The sequence below is a fragment of the Struthio camelus genome, chromosome 8, assembly GCF_040807025.1.
Source record: "Struthio camelus isolate bStrCam1 chromosome 8, bStrCam1.hap1, whole genome shotgun sequence".
NCBI classification, from domain to species: domain Eukaryota; kingdom Metazoa; phylum Chordata; class Aves; order Struthioniformes; family Struthionidae; genus Struthio; species Struthio camelus.
Window position 1 is genome coordinate 28,779,593 of NC_090949.1, and position 23,185 is coordinate 28,802,777.

The window sequence follows — 23,185 nt, forward strand, 5'->3', positions numbered from 1 at the left end:
GGGTGTGAATTAGCATCACCCTTTTTTTCTGTTCTACCTTCTAGAAGTGATTATATTCTCAGAAAAGGCTTTTCCACTTCCGGGATGTCTTTTATCACCTGCAGTTTACATATAAGGAAAATAACACCAATCAGAGGAAGAACCAGAGGACAGTGTAAGTTAGGCAATTGGAAAGAAACTTTGCTGCTTTGTTAAAGTAATTGCTTTGTGCCTGCAAAGGTGGAGCAGGGTTGGAGACCATAATATTCTTTAATGAAGCATGGAAATATATGGTGAAGTGCTTGCTTTTCTGCAGCACCTGTGATCTATAGAGTGAATAAAAAAATCTTTGTTAGCCATTTAAAACCAACTCATTATTTGAAAGAAACTCCTCTTTGTTTTTAGTAAGTGAGATAAATGCTTTTCTTGTTCAGACACATGGTAGAAATGATTCTTAGCAATCTTTTTTCCCCCCTTTTTTTCTAAAAATAAGCTGTGACTCTCAAATCATCTGCCCCCAATTTACTCCTTTGTGACCCTAAGACCCTGATCTGTCAGATCTGTCCACATCTGTGCCCACCACTGAAGAATGTGGCAGATTCAACACAACATATGGCTAGAGCTGTGCATATGATATTCATGGGAAATGGAAGAAGCATCACCATTTCCTTCGTACCAAACACCTCCTTGAGCTATTTGTGCCCTACACTCACAGAGATTCCAGGATTTCGCTCTGCCGTGAATTACGGTCAGCAGCAATTGAAGTTTCAGTGCAACTGTTTGCAGATGCCTTTCTAGGGATTTCGTTAAGACATACATTAGTTGCTGAGCTTTTCTAGTAAATAAATGAGCTTATAAAATAAGGCATGCTTTCAAGCCCTAGCACCATACTGAGGATGTGGCAAGACATCTCTGATTAAAGAATTAATTTTACATGCTACTAAGTTTATCCTATTTCCCTCTAAATATCCACTTTCTCTTCTATGCTTCTTAGGGGAAGGGGTGGGAAATCTTAGAGACTTAAGCTTTTGCAAGGCTGTAGATCAGGCCAGGATTGAAAAACAATTTGCAGTGTTACATATCTTAAGCTCAGTATTACCTGACCTGTGACACCACCTCTGGTTTTCAGAGCTTGGGAACACAAAAATGCCAGATGGCTTTAGAAGCTGTAGGAGCTGCTCTGCTCCCCAGAGTTGTCCTGGTTTGGGGTGTCTGAATATAGTCAAAATTGGGCCACCTTTTCTTAGGCTAGCACTATTTGGGGTGAGATGCACGGGCACATTAGCACTTCTTCACACCTTCCCACCTCTCCTCTGAGCCCAGGTAATTGTGAGCAGGGTCATAGCCCACCACAGACGCAAGCCAAACCGCAGCTGAAACCTCAGCAAAAGGAGTTCACAGTAAGTCATTTCAGCTCGTTTGTCTCATTTGAAGGACATACATGTTGCTGTTTATTGTCATTCAGCTGACGTGTGCTAATCTCTTAAAAAGTGATAATCCAAATGTGTTTTTAAACTTGGGATGTAAGGAAGTTTTATACTAGTTTCCCATATTAGCAGAAGAAGAGCTGTCATGGTATAATATAACTATATGCACACTTGGGATTGTTACTGTTAGAGTGGTATAGGCTAAAACAAAATCATCTCTCTAATGGAAGTAGGTACACTGTTACAGATGTGCATAGCCTAAACTCTAGAAAATAAGGCCCAGGAGCCTGCAATTCTATAACCCCAGGGCAGAGAATTGTTTTGCACTTTACTTAGGTAAATTTGGTGTGATTCATGCTTCTCCGCTATTCTCCCTCTGGGAAAAAAAACCTTGTGTAGTTACAACAAATGCCTTAAAATAGAAGGGCATGACTTAACAATGTATTTTTTCAGCTTTTTTTTAGTAAATGAAGAGAAAGGTAGTGCTGCCGGGAGAAGTGGAATGAAACAATGTCAAACCATTTTTGAGTTTTGCAAGCTCTCTCTTGCCCAGGAAGAATGTAAATTGCTGCTTAATTGTTGACAAAACAGATGGTTTTGGTAGATTTTAGGTGGGAAGGAATCTGTGACTCTAACTCTCTTTGTCTCTCTTGGAATATAAAGAGCTTATGGACCCCATGTTTGTAGAGGTACAGAGGCATGCTCAGGGTTGGAGGGCCCTAAAGTGATGGTGTTTTACTGGTAAAGGCGGACTCCGCCTGTGAGATGGGTGATTTGTACCATTTAAATGCGGATGTAGGTGTGGGTCTGGCTTGGAAGAGTCAGGACGGCTGATGCCTGCCCAGACAGAGAAACCTGGGGGTCAGCCCCAAGGGGCACAGTTCAGCCCTGCAGTGAGGGCTGACAGCTGTGACCACGTGAAGTTTCCAAGGCTTGAGCTCTCCTAGGAAGGCTTTGGACTAACATTTTAAGGAAGACTGAGATCGGGCCTTTGGGTGCAGGCATACCCTGCCCCAGGGCTTGCCGGCTTTGTTTGCATGCTGCTGTCTGAACAAAGATAATGGGACTGATCCGAAGCCAATGTGGAGGCAATCGCAAGTCTTTCCTTTGTCTTCAGTGGGGTTTGGATCAGGCCCAAAGCTCATAAGCAGTTTTCCACCAACAGTTCCCGGCACTTATGTCAGTCACTGGCAAAAAGGGAAGGGATAAATCCAGCATCGGCTGTTTCAGATGCCAGGCACATTCTGGGTGTGTGAGCGTGTGTGTGTGTGTCACAGTGGTATATATACTCACAGAGTCTGTCCTGGTTCCTCCTAAATTACATGACAGCTTGCAAAGGGCAGGCTCCTACCGGTCTGCCTCCAGGACCGACCTCAAAAGATTTCTCTCTGAAAGGAGCCGGGAGGATCTACACAATGCGTGAGAAAGGCTTTTTCAGGAGCAGCTGTCCTAGCACGAGAGAGGGGAAGGAGTTAGGGCGGCTGCCGCGTATCTGGGCTGGAACGCGAGGTTGAGTGTTTCATCAGCATCTGAGAATGTAGGGCAGCAGGGAAGGTAAGTCCAGGCGAGATGCTTCTCCTCCCAGGGGGCTAACTTCACTCTTTACTGCCTGTTTGCTTTGTCTGCAAGGCACTGGAGCAGCTTTCGCTCCCGGGGAGGGTGGTCTGCGAGAGGGATCCAAGCTCACACAGGTCAACGGCAGTCTCTCGACTGCCGTCAGTCACCTCTGGACGGAGCCCTGCCTGTGTTCGAAACATGGGCGTTCGTTTACCGCCAGCGTTAGCCAGTCCCAGCTGTGTGAAGGGGGAAGACCCACGGTGGGGGGGGGGCGTGAGGAGGGAAAGGGGAAGGTATTTTTATTAGGAAAAAGGCAAGCAGAAGGAGACACCCCTTGTCTTTTTTTTTTTTTTGGCATGCAAGGGAAGCTTTTTTGTGGACTGGAGGTCAGAGGAGAAAGATTTTAGGCTGGATCTTTAATTGTGTGTGTGTGTGTGGTTTTTTTGTAAGCCTGTTGTTTGGATCTGCTCTCTTCCCGCACCGAGAGGGGAGCCCTCCTGCCCCCCCCCCCCACACCTCGGCCATGCTGGAGTGAGGTGGAAGCTCCTCTTTCACCTGCAGAATGGTTCTCAGAGCAAGGTGCCGGCGGCTGGGATTTCCTGATGCAAAATGCAGCAGGAAAGCTGGGCTCCCCAGGCCAAGGAATTAATGACACTGTTAGGGGGGAATTTGAGTTTCCACATCAGTACGAAAAGGAACTGGATACCCGAGGCAATAGACCAAAGTCAAGCTATAAAGTAATTACATTTCTCCCTGTGTTTCATGTGTTTGTTTAATTTTAGTGTTTAAAGGGAAAGGTTTCCTGAGAGCGCTGTGCCAGCAACTCTAAAAAATAATTGTGTGTCTTTCTTTAACATATATTCTGGCAGGAATATTCTGCCTATATTTTTGGCAGAGGCTTTTGCTTTATCATTAGTCTTTAGATGATGGTTTTAAGTCTGACCCGAGGTCAGCAGGAGAGCAGAAGCACCACTCCTAGACTGTCACCTCTTTCTCTCGCCCTTCATCTGCAGCACACAGGGACAGCCTGGTAGCCCTTGCCAGGATAATCCCAGTTCCTGTATGCAGGAGGCAAGAGGAGTTTGCACAGCGATCTTTTGGCATGACCGCCCTCCTGGTTGCATTACTGTCAGTTTGGACCCAAGCGTGTAAAGCTGCAGACCTTTAAAGCGAAACAGGCTTAGGAAGACGTCAGGCCAGCTCTTTGCTTTCTGCCCTGCTCTCTTTCCGGGTTTCACTCCCTCGTGGCGTGCTGCACCTGCAGCTGGCTCTGGGGAGCCGGGGATGCTCTGTCTGGGGACTGGTCCCACACATGAACAGAGTGAGCCACTCTGCTCTCTAGATGAGCTCCCGGGCAGCAGCAGCTGCCGGCACCACTGCGTTGCTGCTGCCCAGGGTCTGCAAGGTGCCAAAGGGGAGAGCAAGTGCTGAGAGATGCTCAGGGCCTTTTGCCCTCCTCTGCACGCTCGCAGGAGCCTGAACTGGAAATTGGTCCTGTAAAACCACCTGGCTTCCCCTTTTCTGCTGCCTGCCCATGACAAGAGGCTGGGTATGCCCCATCTGCAGCTCCAGCTCCGGGCCAGTCATCCAAAACGCAGTGCGGTCCTTGAAGGGAGGCTGAGGAGATTTTCTCCAAGATTTGCATGTTTTACTGGTGCTGCTCTCTGCAAACGCTGGTTTTCAATGGTCTGCATGAGGCTGTGGCAGTGCGAGCACAGCCCATGGACATGCGGACACCATGCCGGAGCCTCCCTGCTCCCGTTGAAGTGCCACATTGCCATGACACTTCTTCCTCCCTTGCCGTGCTGGAGCGGAGCCGGCCTGTGGCTGTGTCCTCCGTTTCTAAGATTTATTTACTCTTCTGCTAAATATTTTATTAATCCTGTCGCTCTGCCTTTTGGCAGAGCTTCTTTCCACTGCCTCTTTGCGCGGTTGTGACAACTGCTGCCTGATGCTGGGCTCAGGGTTGTCAGGTGAACCACGGGAGATCGCCGTTTGTCAGCTGTCAAAGAAACCTCAGCCCCGATAGAGGGAAGAAAATGCGTGGCTGACACAAGCCGTAGGTGGAGAACTGGGGCAGGTCACCTCTCCCAGTGTAATAATTAGAAGCATATTGTTTGCATAGCTTGGAAGGCGAGCCATTCCTCTTCTCGTATGCAAAACCGTGCATAAACTCTAGCACACTGTAAATATACTGACATGCTGTGTGTGTTAACTCACCATTCAAGGATTTGAGTAGCACGGGAAAGAGAAAAGGCCAATAAGTGGGCAAAATAAAAAGAAAGTGGCAGGAAGAGCTTATCCCTTAATGCAAAAGTCAGTCATTTTCTAGATTAAAGGTATCCTTTATTTGGTGTAACAAATATTTGGTGTAGCAAAGCAGGAGAAAACATATGCAGGGGTAGAATGGAAAGGAACTGTTGCAAAAGCACGTGATTGAGTGGAGTGACATGGAGAAATGGCACAGCTGTTGTCATGTTTGCTGAAATAGTGTCTGGCTCGCAGTTAATATTTGTAAAGTAAGTTGAAGATGTGAGTTACTGTGCGGAGCCCTGTGCAGACAGAGATCCAGCCCGCTCCTTATTTACAGTCATCTAAATCTTCAGCTCACAGAAAGGAGAGAGCGCTTTCATTTCACGGTGAATTCAGAATGGGTGGAAAGGTTTGTACCAGCATCTCTGGAGGAAATGGAAATCCTTTATTCGTGGAACTGCGTGGTTACTAGAAGGGCAAGTTTCTCTGGCAGTATTCTAGCGGTATTCTCTAACCTCGCTCCACAAAGCTGCCCCTTCTGGGCACCAGCTGTAGTGGTGGCTTTTTAGATTCGCTCTGACTGAAATTGCAGTGCTTTTGAAAGGTATTTGGGGATATGAGGAAAACGCTTAATCCATGTGATTGAAATAATTTGATAAGATTTAGAGCCAGTCACTTATCACAGCTAAGCCTGCACATAAACAGCTCTGTGGGACCTCTGTGCAGCAGGGATATATGCAAAAGTTCCTGTCAGGAATGCGAAGTGCTTATCTAAGCCAGATCTGCATTTGTGCAATGCAAAACTGACTGTAACTCATGCTTTTCTATAGAATTGCAGATCATCTCTAAGTGTTATTGAGATAATTGGGATATTCTGAGCCAGAGTGTACTGCTAAAGGTGTGTCTTCATATTTCTGAAGCAGCTGCATATATCATTGTTAGGCAGTTCTGGAAACAAAGAAATGTGCAAGGTTTCCACAGTGTTCAACATATGCGAGAACAGGAACGCGGTATTAGTTAACCTTCTGCCAGCGAAAGAAACTGGAGATGCGTTTGTCCTATCAGATGGCTTTGCTGCTGTATACTGGCTTCAACGGAAGCTCCTCAAAGCAGAAAGATGTGAATTTTACTATTCTCTATGCCCTGCTCCAAGTACTGTGCTTTTTTACAAAAGAAGAACTTTAGAGATTTTCAAATACTGTTTACCTGAAAAGTGAAAAGGAAAAGCTGGTTAAATTGCCTGCTTGGCCTTTGTCAGCTGGGTCTGTTATAAAGCATGTCCTAATGGCTTTGAGATATGACCACAGGGGCAGGTGAGGAAAGGCATAAGGTAAAGGAGAGAAGATCAGAGACTCGCACAGATATTTTAACGTTATTACAAGTGTGTCCCATTGAAAGTAAGTGGTGGGAGAGTGAAGGGGCTCAGCTGTCTGCTGTGTTATGCCCAAAGAGCTTAGGAAGTGAAACTGGGTGATAAAGTCGTTATGGCATATAGTTTTGGAGATTACTGAAAAATTCTAATATCTTCCAGAGTTATTTTGGATGTTAAACCTTATCCCGCAAGAACTTAAGCATTCAGTAATGTAAGAGTTGTCCTCACAAAGCTAGCATGTTTGAAATCATGGTTCCCTCCATGGGAAAGCCCACGGTACGATTGTTTTTGTGTGATTGTCCTGGTACAGAAATTGGCTTCACCAGCTCCCTGGGTTTGATATGAGTAGGTAAAGATGAAAGTTTTCTGAAGCAGTTGAGAAGATGCAGGAACATTTTAATGCCTGTCATATTTTAAGATGTGCAGTTCTCTTGGATCATGTTTTCAGTTGTGACTAATGCAAATAGACACAAAGCAGGTGTCTCATGCACTTACAAGCCTGTTTCCTTTGGAAGTTTTGGCAGCAGGGACTAAATTTAATACAAAGCCTAGATCTTTCTTGTTAGAAAAGTGCAGAATTAGAAAGAAAACCTGCTGCAATGAATCCCTAGTAGTAGTAATAGTGAAATAGTATCATTTCCTCTTATTGCTATCATATACCTAAAAAGAAACTTCCTTTCTGTTAATAAGCCTCTCCTCCTGCTCCTCTCCACCTCCAGTCAATTATCACTGCTTGGAATTTAAGATTATTTCTGATCTCTTGTCTAGACAGTGGGTTTTAATTTTCTGATATGCAAGTTTTCTGGCTCTTCTGCTTGCTGTTTTGCCTGCAAAACAAGTTGTGCACAAGTTGTGTTATGTTCATGGGGGAAGTGCTTTGAGTTTGCAGCTGAAGTCTCTGAGGCTGTAGCTGTGCTGCTGGCTGATGCTGCAGAGGATACAGGGGCGGTCTGTACCACATTAGATATAATATATTCTCAGATCACAGACCTTAGCAGTTGAGAGGGGACTGTTTCAGGGGGGTTGTGGCTGTTCTTGCCTCATAGGCGGAAATCCTTGCAGAACCGTCAGTATTGGCCTGCGTGAGTTGTGATTCCCAAGAGCTAAGAGGCTGTGACTGGAGCTCAGCTGTGAGCAGCCTCTACAGGGAGGAGAGGAGTGGATGTGCGTAGAAAAACTGCCCTGATGCAGAATTATAGTTGGTGAGTCAGACCTCAAAGTCTACCTAGCCTGGACCCAGTGGCCAGCAGCGGTCTTTAGCACATCTGAGCGAACAAGGTGAATACAGTGTGATCTCTCCTCTGAAGCATCTTCCCAGCAATTGCTTGTGATGTGATTTCCAGAGCCAGAGCTTATGCCTGAACCATAGTATTTACTGTCTTATTTACTGTCTGTAGATGGAGCTGTCCTCTCCAAATGTGTCGCATCATGTCTTGACCTCATTTATGCTCCTGGACTCTACAGCATCCTCAGGAAAGAGTACCACTAGTTTACCAAATGTTGCTGATACTCACGCATCCAGAGTTTTTCCAGGTTGGATTTTTTCCTCAAAGTCTTAGCCTCTGAGCTGTGCGATCCAATGGGAAGGATGGTTTTCAGTAACAGAAAATAGAATTTCTATTGCTCAAAGTTGTAAAGAACTGTAATTCTTAAAGGTTAAAAACAACTTAGCAACAGTATTGCTAAAATCACATGAGTATTTATGTTATTCACATGATTTTGTGCAGAACTGATTTCCAGTCAGAGGTTTTTTGGATAACAACAACATGAAAGTTTTGAGAGCAGACTTTGAATTTACTATTGCAGTTCACTAGACCTTTTGCATATAGTTAGTATATTCAGAATCATGCTATTTTGTAGTCTGACTGTTATCTCTGCCCTCTTGTTGCATCTTCTTGTCTTGTTTTCTAAGCCTGTCAGCTATTTCCACAAGATAGTAAAATGCTTTGCTGTTTGAAGTCCTGGCCTGGAAATACTGGAATTAAAGCTATATCCATCACCTTCATCCACTTCCCTGTATCTTTGTTTTATCTGTGCTCTTACTATATTATTTCCACACTACTTTGCCTCATTTTTTCCTCCTGCTTCCAACTTGCTTACTGATACCAAGTACCAAGTGTCCTCTTGGACCCAAACTCTCCCCAGACGTTGTTCCTGACCTCTCCCTGGTCCTTCACTCATTTCTCCTGCTTCCCAGTTGTGTTTTTGTGCTTTTCTCTTTGTGTGACTTGGGCAGTGAGGCACTATGGAGAACCTAGAGGCCGAAATGACAGAGACGGCTTGCTGGCTCTCTCTTCCTGGGCCCAGAGCCGCAGCCGTGTCCAGTAGCCAAGAAGGGAGTCATAGCAAGGAAAGTCCTGAGCAAGCCTGAGAAGCCCTAAAATGGAGCAAGATCAAGGCAGGCAGAATCTGTAGAGGTTTCTCTCTGAAAGGCTAATAAATCTTTAGTGGGATGTTTTCAAAGGCTTTTTACTTTGCCAAATTTGGATGTGAAAGGCACATCCCTGTTCCCAGGATGACACCAAATTTCCAGTCCCCTTTCCAGAGCATGGAGGCGTGAGACAGTCTCCAAAAAATAATTGTTAGAATTTGTTTTTATGTCGACTAAGCACTTTTCTCTAATCTTATTTTGGAAAACTGCCAGACTTTCCCCTCTCCCACCCTCCTCATAGTTTCCTAGAAAATTCTGCTGTAGGCAGACACCTGGTAAAGGGGAATTTTAGCCCAAATAGTTTAAATGTGATGAATGTAACCAAGAACAGGGACTTCTGATGGCAAATGTTAGGATATCTCTATTGAGTACTAACAGCCTTCTGGTACTCCTGTACTGTGCTGTGCAGCGTATTCCATTCAGTTTGGAAGCAAGACCTTGTGCTATAAAATTCATTACTTGTCATTTTGAGCAGAAGTAATGGGAGGTATAAAACCATTTTGTGGAATTCAAGGAGCATCAGTCCTGAGCGCAAATTGAAGAACATGGCAAGCACTCCCCAGTTTGTGCTTCAAGGTAACCCAGGCAGTGGACGTCTCCTTCTTGCAAATGCCATATAGTATTTTTCACTCTCTGCTGGAATACAACACTGCCCTAAGAAAAGCAGAATGAGGGCTGATGTTTTGAAAGGTGTCCAAGAGTAACAAAACTCAACTCTCCAGGGTTGAGTTTCGCCTCTTGTGTTTCTCAACCAGGGTGGTTGAATGTGTTACAGACCTATCAGAAATTTTGCTAGAAATGCACAAATATTAATCTACAGCCATTTCCTTTGCTTTCTTAAACATGAATGAGGATTTTTGTCTCTTTCTCCCCCTATAAATTGTTCATGGTCAGAGGGGGCATGTTCCGTGTCAAAGTCTTGACCGCCAGGATCAAACAAAAAACCCTTGTGAACTCAAAAGTGGAGACAAATAAATGACTATTACTTTTTTTTTTCTTTTGCCTGGAGTTAAACCTTTTCTCTGTCAACAATATTGACTTTGTTCACTTGGAAGGAAACAGAGAGAGAGCGAGGGAGATTTCTCTAGATGCTGCACAGAAAAAAACATTTTGGAAGGAGGAATGAAAAAAGACAGAGGTTACAGGAAATGGTAGACATTTTTTGTTGAATTAAACCATTAGGACTGACCCAAAAACCAACGGGAAAGAAAGGAAACAACTGGATACATTTAGGTCACAAGAACCAGCCAAACGGGGAGCTGAAACCAATTATCATAAATGAATGTTTCTCTTTTATTCATGACCACCATGTATGCTCCCATGATGCTCTTTGTCTTATTATAAAAACAGATGAAACTATTTCGTTTTGTTCTTATACTTATTAGCTAATGTAACTTTTGGGCAATTTATCAAACACTAACACATGTTGTGATTAATAAGCGCAGAGAATTAATCACTGCTGAAGCCCCTTAAAAACAGAGGGCGTCAGGTCCTTCTTAAATACATGTTTGGGCAGGATTATGTAACTTAAGCAGTGACATCTAGTTATGATGCATATTCATGCATTTTACACACTGAAAGATCCTTGAAACCATATGTTCAGGCGAGCTGTAATTAGTTGCTTACATTTCTACAGGGCTTTGCCACACAGTGGGCAAAATAAGGTCTGCTGCCCTAGACGTGCATGCTGGGGAGCAGGAGGCAGTGGAGAGAGCCCTTTCCCCAGCTGCCGTCAGGATCGGGGAGCACTATTTTGGATTTGAACCGTTGCTGCTGGACTTGAGAGGGGAGGAATTGCCATTGCTGTGGGCCAGGGAAGAGGGCTGGCTGCTCCTTTTGGACTCTTTATCGAGCCTGCTGCCCGCTTGAATCTACAGGGCATCCCAGGGAAGCAAAATGGCATTAAACCTGGCCATAGCAGCTCTAAGCTACTTGCCCACTTCCACCAACCTAGCACAGCCTCTAATGAGCCATAACTGGCTCTTAAGTGCCCCTAACCACTTCACTGAGGTTAAAATCGATTTCTAAATGGAGAAGAGGGAAGACGAAGGCAGCCAACATATGCTGCAGCCTTGCTGAGGTGAAGAGGAGCCACATCCGTAGGGGAGGATGCAGCTGAGGGCTGGAGCAGTTGGGCATGCCCCGTTTGTGGCTCCAGCTCCACTACTGGTACAGTCTGGGAGTGGTGAGGCAAAGATTCAGTGCTTTCCTTTAGGGTGGTCTGCCCCACAGGGAGAAGGCCTCGGTTTGAAATAGAGGGAGTTGGGAGAATATGTTCCAGCAGAGCAGTTTAGTGTTGTGTAAGGAAACGGCACAGGATTTAGGAGTGCTCTTTGCTATGGGTAGTTTTGTGTCTCTGTGACTGGGAGGGGTGGTGGGAGGTGGTCACCAAGGCACAAGCTTCTCCTGGATTGCGTAGAAGTGTCTCACAACAGAAGTTGAATGGTAGCTTTGAAAGGACTTGCTCTGGCCTGACTGAGGCGCACTGTTAGAAGTGTGATATGAAATACTTGAGAACATTTATACTTTGTTAAAAAAATACATATATACAAATAAGATGACCCTTGCAGGTTTTGAATTTGCATCCCAGCTCCAGGCAAGACCAAATCTTAGTATCTTCGAACATCACATGGAAAGGAAAGTCCATTGTTTGATTGCTGTAAAAATGAATAAATGTATCCTCGATTTTAAGCTTCAAAGTACAATAATGCAATTCGCTCAGGCTCCCCTTTAGCAGTTTGTTCCACTCAGCAAGCCACTTGCTGTGTCAACATCCAGTTGACTTCAGCAGGAACAAAGTATGTGTTTAAGTGCCTTTATTGACTAGGGAGGGACTTAAGCATGTGTTTAAATGCTTTCTAGAACTGAGGCACAAATGCTTGATTCTCAAAGCCCAGCAAAATAATGGAGCTGGTCTTTAGTCAAGCATAAATTCTAGGGCTCGCTACAGGGGTAACAGAGTGAAATTCTATAGTATGTGTCAGATCAGATTTTCATAATGATCCTAAAACCTCTGTATCTCTCTGTAGACTTCAATGAGATTTAGATCTTGCCCTTTAAAAAAAAGGGGGGGATGGGGAGAGAAAAGAAAAGCCATTATCCTCTCTGGTCAAGGCAACTGAATAAACTGTTGCTTGCTCATGAATAGCTGGGGAATGGAATTCATGCAAGTTTATGCAGCTAATTTGTCAACCGTTCAACAAAATATGCAAAAGGATGCTGCCAGGACTGTGTGTGTGGAAATACTCTGGCATTTAAAAAGGAAAAAACATCCCTAGACAACACCTGCTGGCATTTTCCACAAGGACAAGATATTTTGCTATGCCTCTCACATGTCTGCAAATTAACATTTTCCTTCCCAAACTAATCCTAGTGAAGAGTATTTATTTTTTAAAATAGACACATGTCACCAAAATGTTTTTGAAGTGTGTGTGTGTGTGTGTGTGTGTGTGTGTGTTAAGAACAAGTTGGCCCTATAGACTACATTTCTTCTGGGGAAGATAGACCACCTTCCTTTATTTCGAGTTTCCAAGTGAGATAGCCAGAAAAAGAAAATTAAAAGGCAGGCTTTTCGTTTTCGTGTTTCGGCAACCCTGATGTGGTTGCCGAGGCATTGCTTAGAAACACAAACATTACAGCACATATGGAAGTCTACTGTCGAGTGGAACTGAGTCCTAAAGCAACATGTTAAGTCGGAAAAATTTATGTTCATGCTAAAGCAGCAGTGTAGTAATCGGTTTCAATGGAGGTAAGAGGAATGTATCAGAGATGGAAATGGCTCACTCCCTTGGATGCAAGTATAGGAATTCAAACCTACAGTTTGGACTAACTGCATGAAAAGGAAGTTGTTTTTATCTGTGGGAGCAAATCAGGCGTGCGGCAATTGTGTTCCTCCATGTGTGTGTGTTTGTGTAGACAGAGCTGTATTTGGTGTGCCCACTTATGCACATTCAAAATGCCAGTTATTTACCCTTTGGTTGGATATAAATTAGGTTGTATAAATGAGCCTTGTTTGAGGCTTCCCTAGGATGTGGGAGGTGTAAGATCAAATCCCCACTTTGCCAAGGGTAGCCGTTCGGCTTACTTTAGAGGACTTGTCAGGGTGGCTCGTTTAGGTTCCCTTTGTAATCAGGAAAACTGAGACAAGTTTGTCCAGGCTGTGGTTCATCCTACCTGTTTTAGGATGGTCTGAATCATATCATGAAGGTGCCTTCTTTAACCAATTCAAGAGAGCCTGGAAAACTCACTTAGACAATATATGTCACCTTAAAGTGAATGAAGCCACATTAGATGGTTCCTCCCTTTGCATTCCCATTTGCCCAAAGCTCTTGGACATCTGGATCACACAGCTAGTTCAGTATCTAAATACCTGAAAAGAACCTGAAACACTTCTTGTTCCTTATAATTATGTGCATCAGTTTCCCATCTGTGAACTAGAACCTCCTTATCCAATAAGAAAAATGTTAGAATAGGTTTTAGAATATGCATAGATAGATGAATAGATAGATCTACTTGCCTTGAAAATGTGTCATCGCTTTTCTCTACCCCTAGAGAAGGCAACCCATCCAAGGCTGTCATGTTTTGGAGTCCTGGAGGAAAGTTTGTGGGCTGTGTTTATTAAAAATGAACAGCTCAACCTGTCCCTTCTCCCTACAGCCCCATGTCCCATTTCCCTGCCCTCAGTGGAGATAAATGCTTGCAATACCTGGGTTGGATGTACAGCGTAGCCTGAGTCTGGCTCTGGGCCAGCGTATGTCAATGTGTGTGCACCACGCACCATTACAAAATCAGCTGTGGCCAACTGGCCTGAGATAGCACCAATTTTATGCATGTTTAAAGGCCAGGAGATAATTAGAACCAACCCCAAAAATGCAGGAAATGTTTTCTTTCTTTAAGCCTGGTGTTCGAAGGGCCCGAGAAGGGAAAAAGCAGTTATGAATCAGTTCCCAAGCCGATGTCGAAGGCAGCTGACACCGCAGCCCTGGTGGGCCAGCCGCGTGGGACCGCGACGGGCACCGCCGCTGAAAGCTCTGCACAGCGGGGCGACGGGACAGCAACGCCATGGCAGAGGCAGCGGGGGCGTCTTGTGGTGGAGCGGGAGGTTTGGGGGACCTAGTGCACAAATTCTTTGAATCCTAGTTTTGTCAGCTCCACTGCTCAGAGGGTAGCTTGCTTTTTAAGTTGCTTATTGTTTCGGCCTACAGCTAATCCTCTAAGAAAGTCATTTCTGTTGCTTGTGGCTAATACCCTGTCCTGCATTGAGAGTTGTATCGCAGCAGAATTGCTGCTTAGTCAGTGGCTGTTTTTCAGCCAAAGAAACATCACGGGTTCTGCATTTTTATGTGTTTTTTTTTTTTTTTTGCATTTCTTAAATCCAGGGGAATATTTAAATGTCATTTTCGATGTACAATTCCTTGATTTTGCCCAATTGAAAAAGCCACCTATTTATTTGAAAAATATTTTTGGAAGCCTGAAGATAACCACGTCGCTCCCATGGTTTAAATGTTTTATATAAAACTTGTTATTACCATAGATCAATGGGATATGTACAGAATATGTTACAATGGGGCCTGTGTTAAGGATTTGTCAAGATTTCCATTATAAACCTCTATTTTCAAGGGTTTATAACTGAGTCATAAAAATTCATTCCAAGCTAAAACTTGGCAAACAAAATGTCAACCCAGGAGAGATTTTCTTTTACCAGATTTGCTTTAATGCTTTAAACTGATTTGTCTATTTTAAAATTATACGAGTGCCCTGGTTTATAGACTTTCTGTGTATACAGGGTGCGCGTGTGCATGTGTGCTAATATAACATGCATACCAGGGCAGAAACAATGTTAAAAGCACATTAGTGCAGCAAAGCAGAGTTCCAAAAAACCACACAAGATTAGAACTGGGGTTGGATTTGCAATTTGTGGAATTTTAAACACTGGGACACCAACTTTGGGCCAAGTCTTCAACTGCTGACTTCAGCTGGTTGGCGCTCATCTACACCAGCTGAGCTACTGCCCCTTCATGACACGATCAAATGCATGACATCTCAGGGCACCTGAAAAGGTGTCTATTGAAAATCAATGTGAATCTTGTCACTAAGGTCAGGGACGGCTAGAGTAGATTGAACATCATGTCAGGGTGCCTGGTATGGCAAGGAGGAGACGATTACCTGGTCTACCGTCTGGTGATGCTAGCTCCTGGCTCCCCTGACTGTCAAGGGGGAGAGGCTGGTGTGGCCATTAGGTGCCTGTATTAGATGATTAAAGTACAGCCCTCGTCTCTTCCCTGTGATTAAGGAGCCAGGATCCGGCATCACTGCATGGTAGGTGGTCTGAGTCGCACATCACTCTTTTGAACAGAGATGTCATCACTGACACCTACATCAGTATTAGGTGCCATGGTAGGTAGTTCGACTATTCCTCCCCCAGTGCTCTGGCTTGGGCTATGATAGACATGATCTGGCTCATCTCCCTCACAACTTGAAGGCTGCAGTTGCAGTAGTGCCTGAGGGAGAAGAGGAGACGCAGCTAGGCTTGGAAACAACCAGCCAGTCCAAGCTGCTGGACAGTCAGTGAAGAGGCAGAAGCACCTCAAAAGATGGTTCAGGGGTGGTCTAAGGCCATAAGTCTGGCCCTGGAAGAGCTATTCCATCCACTGACCATAGTGGGAGTCTCAGGTGACCGTGCTCCTTGCCTGTGTGTCCCAGCATTGGAGGAGGCTTTCTGTAGGGCTGAGCTTTAGGCAAAAGTGCCAAACTGTTTTCTTTGTCTCTGGAGGGAAATGCATGAGCCTGGGGAACCTTCCTCCTGAAATGCTAGAGCATGAGTTCCTTCCCCCAGTACGACTGGGACGCTTGTCCTCCCCAAGCACCTCTGAGCCCTGCTACGCTCTTCTCCAGCAGCTCCCTCTGGGCTGTTGCATGGAGATTGCTGCTGAGTCCCGCTTGCTCACAGGGTTCCTTAATTGAGGGCAGAAGTGTGTTCCCCTTTCTGCCATAAATCCAGCATACACACAAACACACTTGTAAGATATTTAGAAAGGCTCTACTCTGTGTATCTTAAATGTATGTGGTGGGGGGAGTAAAGAAAAGCAATAAAGAGCCTACATTATACCACATGTGTGAGCAAAGGGCTGTGGTTAACTCCCTTCAGATACATTTCAACCAGGGCCCCTTTGTAACAGCCCCCAGAAGACTACTGAAAGGTCGGCATCCATAGTTTTAAATAGGTCCATTTAAAAAATAAATTGTATTAGGGCATTTTCCTCTCCCCTCTGAAAACCAGAGTGACACAAATACCCGAGCATACCCGAGTGACACAAATAAAGCAAGTTGCAGCTGGCCGTGGCTTGCGTTGGATGTCCAGCGTTGCCCCGTGTGCCAGGGATGTGATCATGTGGCAGGTCTCTTATGGTTAAGACGCATGTGAGAGGGTGGCCACAGGTATCTCTGCCTGCCTAGCAACTGAGCTGCACCTGGGGAAAAGAAGGGTGATTTTGTGTTCAATGCACTGGATGCAACAACATCGGGTAGGTCAGTGAAAGTGTCTTGACTGGGTTGGGTGCAAGTAAAATCTTGATCTAAGTAGGGGAAAAATGGGATTACAAGCTCTTAGCTGTTTTTCCTTCCAGAATATCTTCACCTGCCTTATCTTCCCACTGGTAGGAGAGATAGCAAACCACTACTTTCTCTGCCCCTGGTAGAAATGAGGATGGCATGGGCCTTTACCTTTACTTAGGATGTGTTTATTTAGCATCCAGCAGCGCATATCTCTGCTCAGGGCCTGGAGACCGCTGCAGCCCTGTTAGAAACAATATCACTGCAAAGCATTCAGTTCTGAGCACACAGAAGATTAATGAGAATCAGATTGAGAATAAAGTGAGCTGACAATTGGGTTTTGATTTTCCAAAGTGCTTTTTGGATGAAAAATGGTTTCTCTCTCCTCCCCCCCGCTTTTTTTTAAGCTGGATGAAATTTTACACAAAGAATGACACTATTTATTTGCATTGGCACCTTTTCCAGATCAGCCCCCAAAACATTTTAAGTCTAGGATTGTCGATTTTTCACTTGTCAAAAAAACAAAACAAACCAGAGTAGAAGTGATGGGTTTGGCTTTCGCTGTGTGTGTTGTGAAAAGCAAATAAACAAAACAAATATTTTTTCTAAGTTTTTAATGGAAAATCTAGTTCCTATTTTTACCACAGTCACTAATTAAGAAAGCTAAAAGAAGGACGCTTCACCCAGTGACACACAGCATTTCCTTCTTTCCTTATAGTTAGTCGGACTGTTTATGAGCATGAGAAACGTACCTTAAACTGTCTTCATGTTGTTTTATTTTTACTGAATGCCAGAGAATTAAACCATTAGATCAGCAGAGGCGAGATCTCACTTTTCTGCTGAACTCAAATGAAGTCAGAAGTAAAACAGCTTCTCAGAGAACAATATATCCACAGTGGAGGGAGCCGGGTCACCTTTTGGGGAATTTAAATGAGTTCTTATTGAAGGGGAATAAATTTTTCACACATTCCTTTGCATTAAAGAGGGGTCAGAGACTAGCATCAAGGTGAGCCTAACCTCGGGAAAGATACAAAGGGGATTTCTGAGCTGCTGGCAGAAACGTCTCTCCAGTCTGCCAGGAGCCAAAATGCTACTGCTGGAAAAACAGCAGGCAGGGCTGAAATCTGGGTCCAATGAAGGACCAGCAAGAGGAGGCTGCAGAGCAGGGTCATGCAGGGGGAAAGATAAACAGCATCCCCTGATCAGCGTGGTCAAGCCCATTACAGAAACAAGGCTGATGATGGGCATGAATAGACGCAGTCAGACAGTAGGGACAGGACAGTTCCCCCCTCACAGGACCATGGCAGTATCCAATCCATGATGTAAAGATCTGGTACTCTTGACCATGATTTGTTATGGTTTAGAAAACTATATGAGCTTGGCAAGTTACCAAGTCCTCTGTGTCTCAGTTTTCCCACCTGTAAAATGGGCTGTCACCCAAGGGAAAGTGCTGTGGGGATTAGAAATGGGGGAGGAGAGAGAGAGACGGCAGCTTGGCTTATCTGAGAGCTAATTTTGATTAGTCTCAGTCAGAAACCGCAAATACTAATGCAGTGGATTTTTTTGAATATACTGGGCATTGCTAAACTAACAACAGAGAGCCGTCATTTGTATAGTGCTTTTCTGATCTGCGTTGTTCCTCAGAGGTGTTGCCAGATGTATTTAAGCAATGAACTTGCAGAAATGGACTTCACAAGTATGGCTTTACTCATGCTAGAGGACTGGGGAATGACAGTTCTGGGGTCTCTCTGCTCCCCTCTGAGAGTGAAGGACTGAATTGTGATTTTGTGGGTGCCTGGGAGCTGATGCACTGCTGTCCACTCCCAATGTTGGACCCATGGCGTAAGGGTGTCCCCGCTTTGCTCAGCCTGAACCCAGCTCGGTTTGACCTGCCGTACCTCCAGGCACTGTGGGGGGAAGCTCGTCCCCTTTCCAGCCGTGTTCCCTCATGGTTGAGGGGTGTTCACTTCCCTGCCCACGGTGCAGAGGACAAGGGGTGGCAGGGCCATGGGCAGGAGGAGGTTGGCAACCCTGCTGAGGCTCTGGGGGGTGCAAGTGGGAGATAATGCATAGCAAGGCCTCTCCAGGAACAGGCCAAAGTGCCTTTTGGGCCTGGATTCATTTTACATCTCGTTCCTAAAATAGATACCTAATTACCTCAGGCTCTTCCTAGCATTAATGAGGGACAGGCACCTCCAGAGGGCAATTCAGACCTGAGCTAGCCTCCACTGGCTAGCAGAGAGTCCTAATTCCGTTCCTAATTTAGACACCGAAGTGGAGAGCCTCACATTTGGTGTGAAGACTCTCAGTCTTGGGATAAGCACAAAAAAAATGTTAAATCTTGCACATATCCTGCTTTGCCAATAGCACACAGAAAGGTTGACTTTTCTGGAGCAGGCACCAGTACCATACAAAGGACCTATCCTCTCCCTGCCTTGTTTAACACATCTTCTAGGATAAGTTGGGGGGTCCGTGGAGGCGAGTGGTGCTGATCCGAATTCCCCATCCAAGGATCTGGTTCCTTTTCTATTATAACATTATTTAAAAAGGGTGTGGGGGAGCAGTGGGGAGACAAGGAAAATATTTGTATAAGAAAACTACACTTTAAAAGATAGCTTAAAACTGGGATTAATAAGTCTGCTTTTATGGAAGCATTTCTACATGTTGTAAAACATTTTTAAAAACATTGTAAAAACTACAGAGTTTCACATTAAATATGGCTGATTTTCTTTATAGAGCTGACCTGCTTCCCAGAGGTGATGTATACACACCATATGACACAGGGGTTGCTAGGGTAGGCAGTGTTTTTACATTGATTACTGTAGTAAATAATAATGTAAAACCATGTATAAATAGGGAGTTCAATCCAGAGCTGCCCCTGGGGTCTGCTGTTCTTTACACATGGCCCATTTTTCATCACTTGTGTGATTATTTTATTTTATTTTTTTGGAGGAGGAGGGAAAGGGGGAGGGAATGTGCTGGGCTCATTTTTTTCTTTCAGCTCAGAAGAACATCTCCTCGCGGGTCAGTTGTTGAGCAGAGGCCAAAATACTGGTTAATGCTACAGGGAAATTGTTTCCTCAGTAGTTCGCAGAGGTATAGAGGAAAATGACAAGAAGGAGCTGAGGTTTAGAAAGGTGGAAGAGAGGCATGATTGGAAGAAGCATGCTCTGTAGTTTAGAGATTGAGGGAGACGCACAAATGTTCTTTAAATATCCCAAAGGAGCAGAAAGAAAGCAAATAGGCTGTGCTGCCTGCCTGCTGCAGGTAGCTGGGGAAGTGGCGAACTTCAATTGTGGAAAGGCAGTTTCATATTTTTCAGAAAAACTTTTTAACTGTGAGGACAGTGAAGCACTAGAAGTGGGTGCAGGTACCGCACCTTGCAGAGTTGAGCCCCATCGCCCCAATAAGCTCATTGCCAAGAGGAGCTCTGGGCAGGCAGAATGATTTCAGTTCCCGTTTGATGCAAACACAATTAACTGCTCCCTAAAAATACACTCTGACTGTATCGCTGACCTGAGGCAGGGCTTGTCCCAGCTGGAGGGCAGTGAAGTGGAGACCAGGACTTTCCCGGCTGGTCTAATAGCCTCCGTCCCCCGTGAAATTATTGGCCAGTACTTAGCGCAATTTGTTTCATTTTGCAATTATTCTTCAGGGGAATTTTTATAAGCTCCTGTAATAAGTCACTTCTACTGGGTTCCGGAGAGGAAGTGAACTCCATTAGAGGCAGAAAAATTACCCTAGCCTCCCCTCTAGGTTTGTTCAGGGTCTCAACAAAGTGCTTTCCCTAGTCCCGTGTAAGTATATATTTATGTGTGTGTGTGTATGCATGTGGAGGAAGACTGTATGGAAGGCCATGTGTGTGTTTGTGTATGCTTATATAGTCCCCCATATTTTTTAATATATGTATATGTGTATATATGACTTCTACTGAACTTCAGGTGGAAGATTGTCAGGTTTTGGGGCTGAGGAGCACAAACTACGGCTGAGCTCCCTAATGTTGCTGCTGCCAAGATGTGCCTTGAGCAACCAATTGCTCATGCTTGTTGGCTTTCCTTAAAGGTCCCATGGAGGGGACTTCTGACACCTCTGTGAAGATGCCAGACCTGAGTTCTTGTAGCAGCAGAGGTTACAACCCTTTTTTGCTCTGTGGTGTGTTCATCACCAGCCTCCTGCTTCCCCAGTCCAGCCCTGGGTCTGTGGCCCTGTGCTGCCTTTCTAGCCCATCCACACGGGCGCATAACCCAGGTCTGGGCCACGTGGCTTCTCCTTCATGCAGAGCGGTGGGGGGCTGCAGTGCAGGTGCGCAGGTTTCCAAATCGACGGCCATGGCTGTGCTCCCGCTCCACGGGTTTGCCGTCCGCCCTCCAAGCGCTGTGTTGTGAGCTGACCTTCCTGGGGGAGGTTTTCGAACTGTGGGATCCCCATGGGACTGATGAGGGTCATCAGATTTCATAGACGGCCGTTCTCTCGGGCTTTTCAATACAGATAAAAATGTCAGCTGCAGTCAGCGCTGTGAGGATGTAACGCGGGCACAAACAATTCGCGTGCTGCAAACAATGCACTGCGCCATTTCCACATAAGCGAAAACAACACGTGTGCACACACGCAATAAACATGTCACCCTGTTTCCATACAGACACACAATGCGCTGCACACAGGCACACGCACACACAGAGGCACACACACGCTCTTCTTCCAGATTCCAATAGAGCTGCAATTTTTAACTATCTAAATTAAAAACAGATATGATCCTCCGGTGGGGAGCTGCCAGCAACTTTCCCCCTAACTTTTCTTTCTCAAATGCATTGGGGAAAAATATGCAGTCCTCCAGAGGGGCAAATGGTTTCTCAGCGTGCAGTAGGGTTGGGGATGGGGGTGGGAGGAAGGCGGGGGGACACGGGGAGGAGAGGGAAGGGGAACGCGCAGAGTTGCTTTCTAGTGACAGAGGAATCAGCAGCTTAAGTTAATAAAGTCGAGACCAAAGAGAACTATTTGGCGAGTGTGGAGGAAGTCAGGGATTAGAGAAAAAATAGGAGCCCAGCAGCAGGAAATAGCATGGCAGCGCAGCGTCGCTGGAGGGAGAGCGGAGGACAGGCGGGCGGCAGGAGAGCCGGCCGGTGCGGAGCCGCGCCGCGGGGTGCAAGCGCCGCAGGGGAGGCCCCCGCGGCTCTAAATCACAGCTCTGCTGAAAGCGAGCCATCTCTTATTCATCAAAACCTGTCTCGGGAGCCAAAACGTCTTCCTAAAACGATGCGACCTATTTTAGGAGCCAGTTTACCAATGGGGATGTCGTCTGTGTTTTGAGGCATGTTCAGCAGAAATTTAAAAAAGGAAAAAAAAAAAAAAACAAGAAAGAGAGAAAAAGGAGTACTTGGAGGCGTGAAGGGCGGTGGGACCCTGGCCCGAGAGAGGGACCGCAGGGCAGTGGGGATGCGGAGCAGCGATTTCCCGCAGCCCCGGAGCCGCCTGCCCGCGCGCGCAGCCCCATCCGGCCGCGTTCCCGGCCGGCGGGAGCCCTGGGCAGCCCCTTTGAGTGACAGCCCGGGGCCCCGTGCGCGTTGCCGCCTTGATGACTTTTTGCAACTGTCGAAGAAGCTTAGCAGATAAGCGCACAACAGTTTTTATTATTCTAAGAGGCAGAAGCCTCGTCTTAGCGAGCAGTAACAAATACGGACATTCACGACCAGGATTAGAACTAACTGCACTGGTGGGCAAGGGCCAAAGGCAGCGCTGAACTGCAGTGTAACCCAAAACCTCCACAGCTGTTTTCATTTTCCTCCCTTCAACACAGTCCCTGTGTGGTACTTCGGGGAGAATTATGAAAGTGGCGTGTAATTCAGAGAAGTAATGTCTTTTTTTCTCTCTCTCTCTCTCTCTCTCTCTCTCTCTCTTTTTCTTGGAGTAATGAAAATTGCTGTGGTAGATCATTTTTGATTCAAGGGAAATATCGAATGCTATTTTCTGCGTGTGAGTTAGATAACAATAGTTTGGACCCAGCGCTGTGTTTGAGAGGGCCCTGCTGCGTTTGCGGCCCGCCGTCCCTCGCTCCAGCCCCTGCGCGGGGGCGGGTGGGGAGCGGAGCAGCGTTTTCCCCCCAATGCTCTAAATCCTATTACCAAAAAAAAAAAAAAGGGAGAGAGGCGGATAGCTTAAAAATCCTGTGCCTCGTGCAAATGAAGATAGTGACTTTAGGCTTTCACGGCCTGAACTGGACTTGCAGGTTTGATTTCAGTACAAAGCCTGGTTTGTAAAAAGCCCGGCTCCAAAGAAGGACTCTACTGCCACGAATCCCTGCTGGTTCCTACAGGCATTTGGATGGGAATCATTTAAAAAGCGTGAGGCCACATCCTCTGCTGTATCCTAGTGATTTACACCAGCCCAGAGGATGGGCTGCCTACAGGAAGGACAGATTGTTTTATTTCTGTCGGACAAATCCTCTCCTGATCTAATACCTTCCACTTTGCAAGAGTTATGCCAGCAGGGAATGTGACCATCTCTGTCTTTTTGACAGAAGTGACAAAACTGTGGTCCCTCTAACCTGTGAAAATTGCTGGGACAGTTTTCCAGAATGTTATATATTTTCTCACTGAAATCTCTTAACTTTGCATATCC

The 23,185-nt window shown here is 45.5% G+C and overlaps 1 long non-coding RNA gene across 1 annotated transcript in view; it reads left to right on the forward strand.

Moving 5' to 3' along the window:
• Positions 1-2,816: 2,816 nt before the first annotated feature.
• LOC104143600 (uncharacterized) overlaps positions 2,817-23,185 on the forward strand; it is a 119,066-nt gene continuing 98,697 nt past the window's right edge. The window contains exon 1 of the long non-coding RNA XR_011142602.1: positions 2,817-2,960. This is a non-coding gene — a long non-coding RNA (uncharacterized lncRNA). The remainder of the gene's footprint in view (positions 2,961-23,185) is intronic.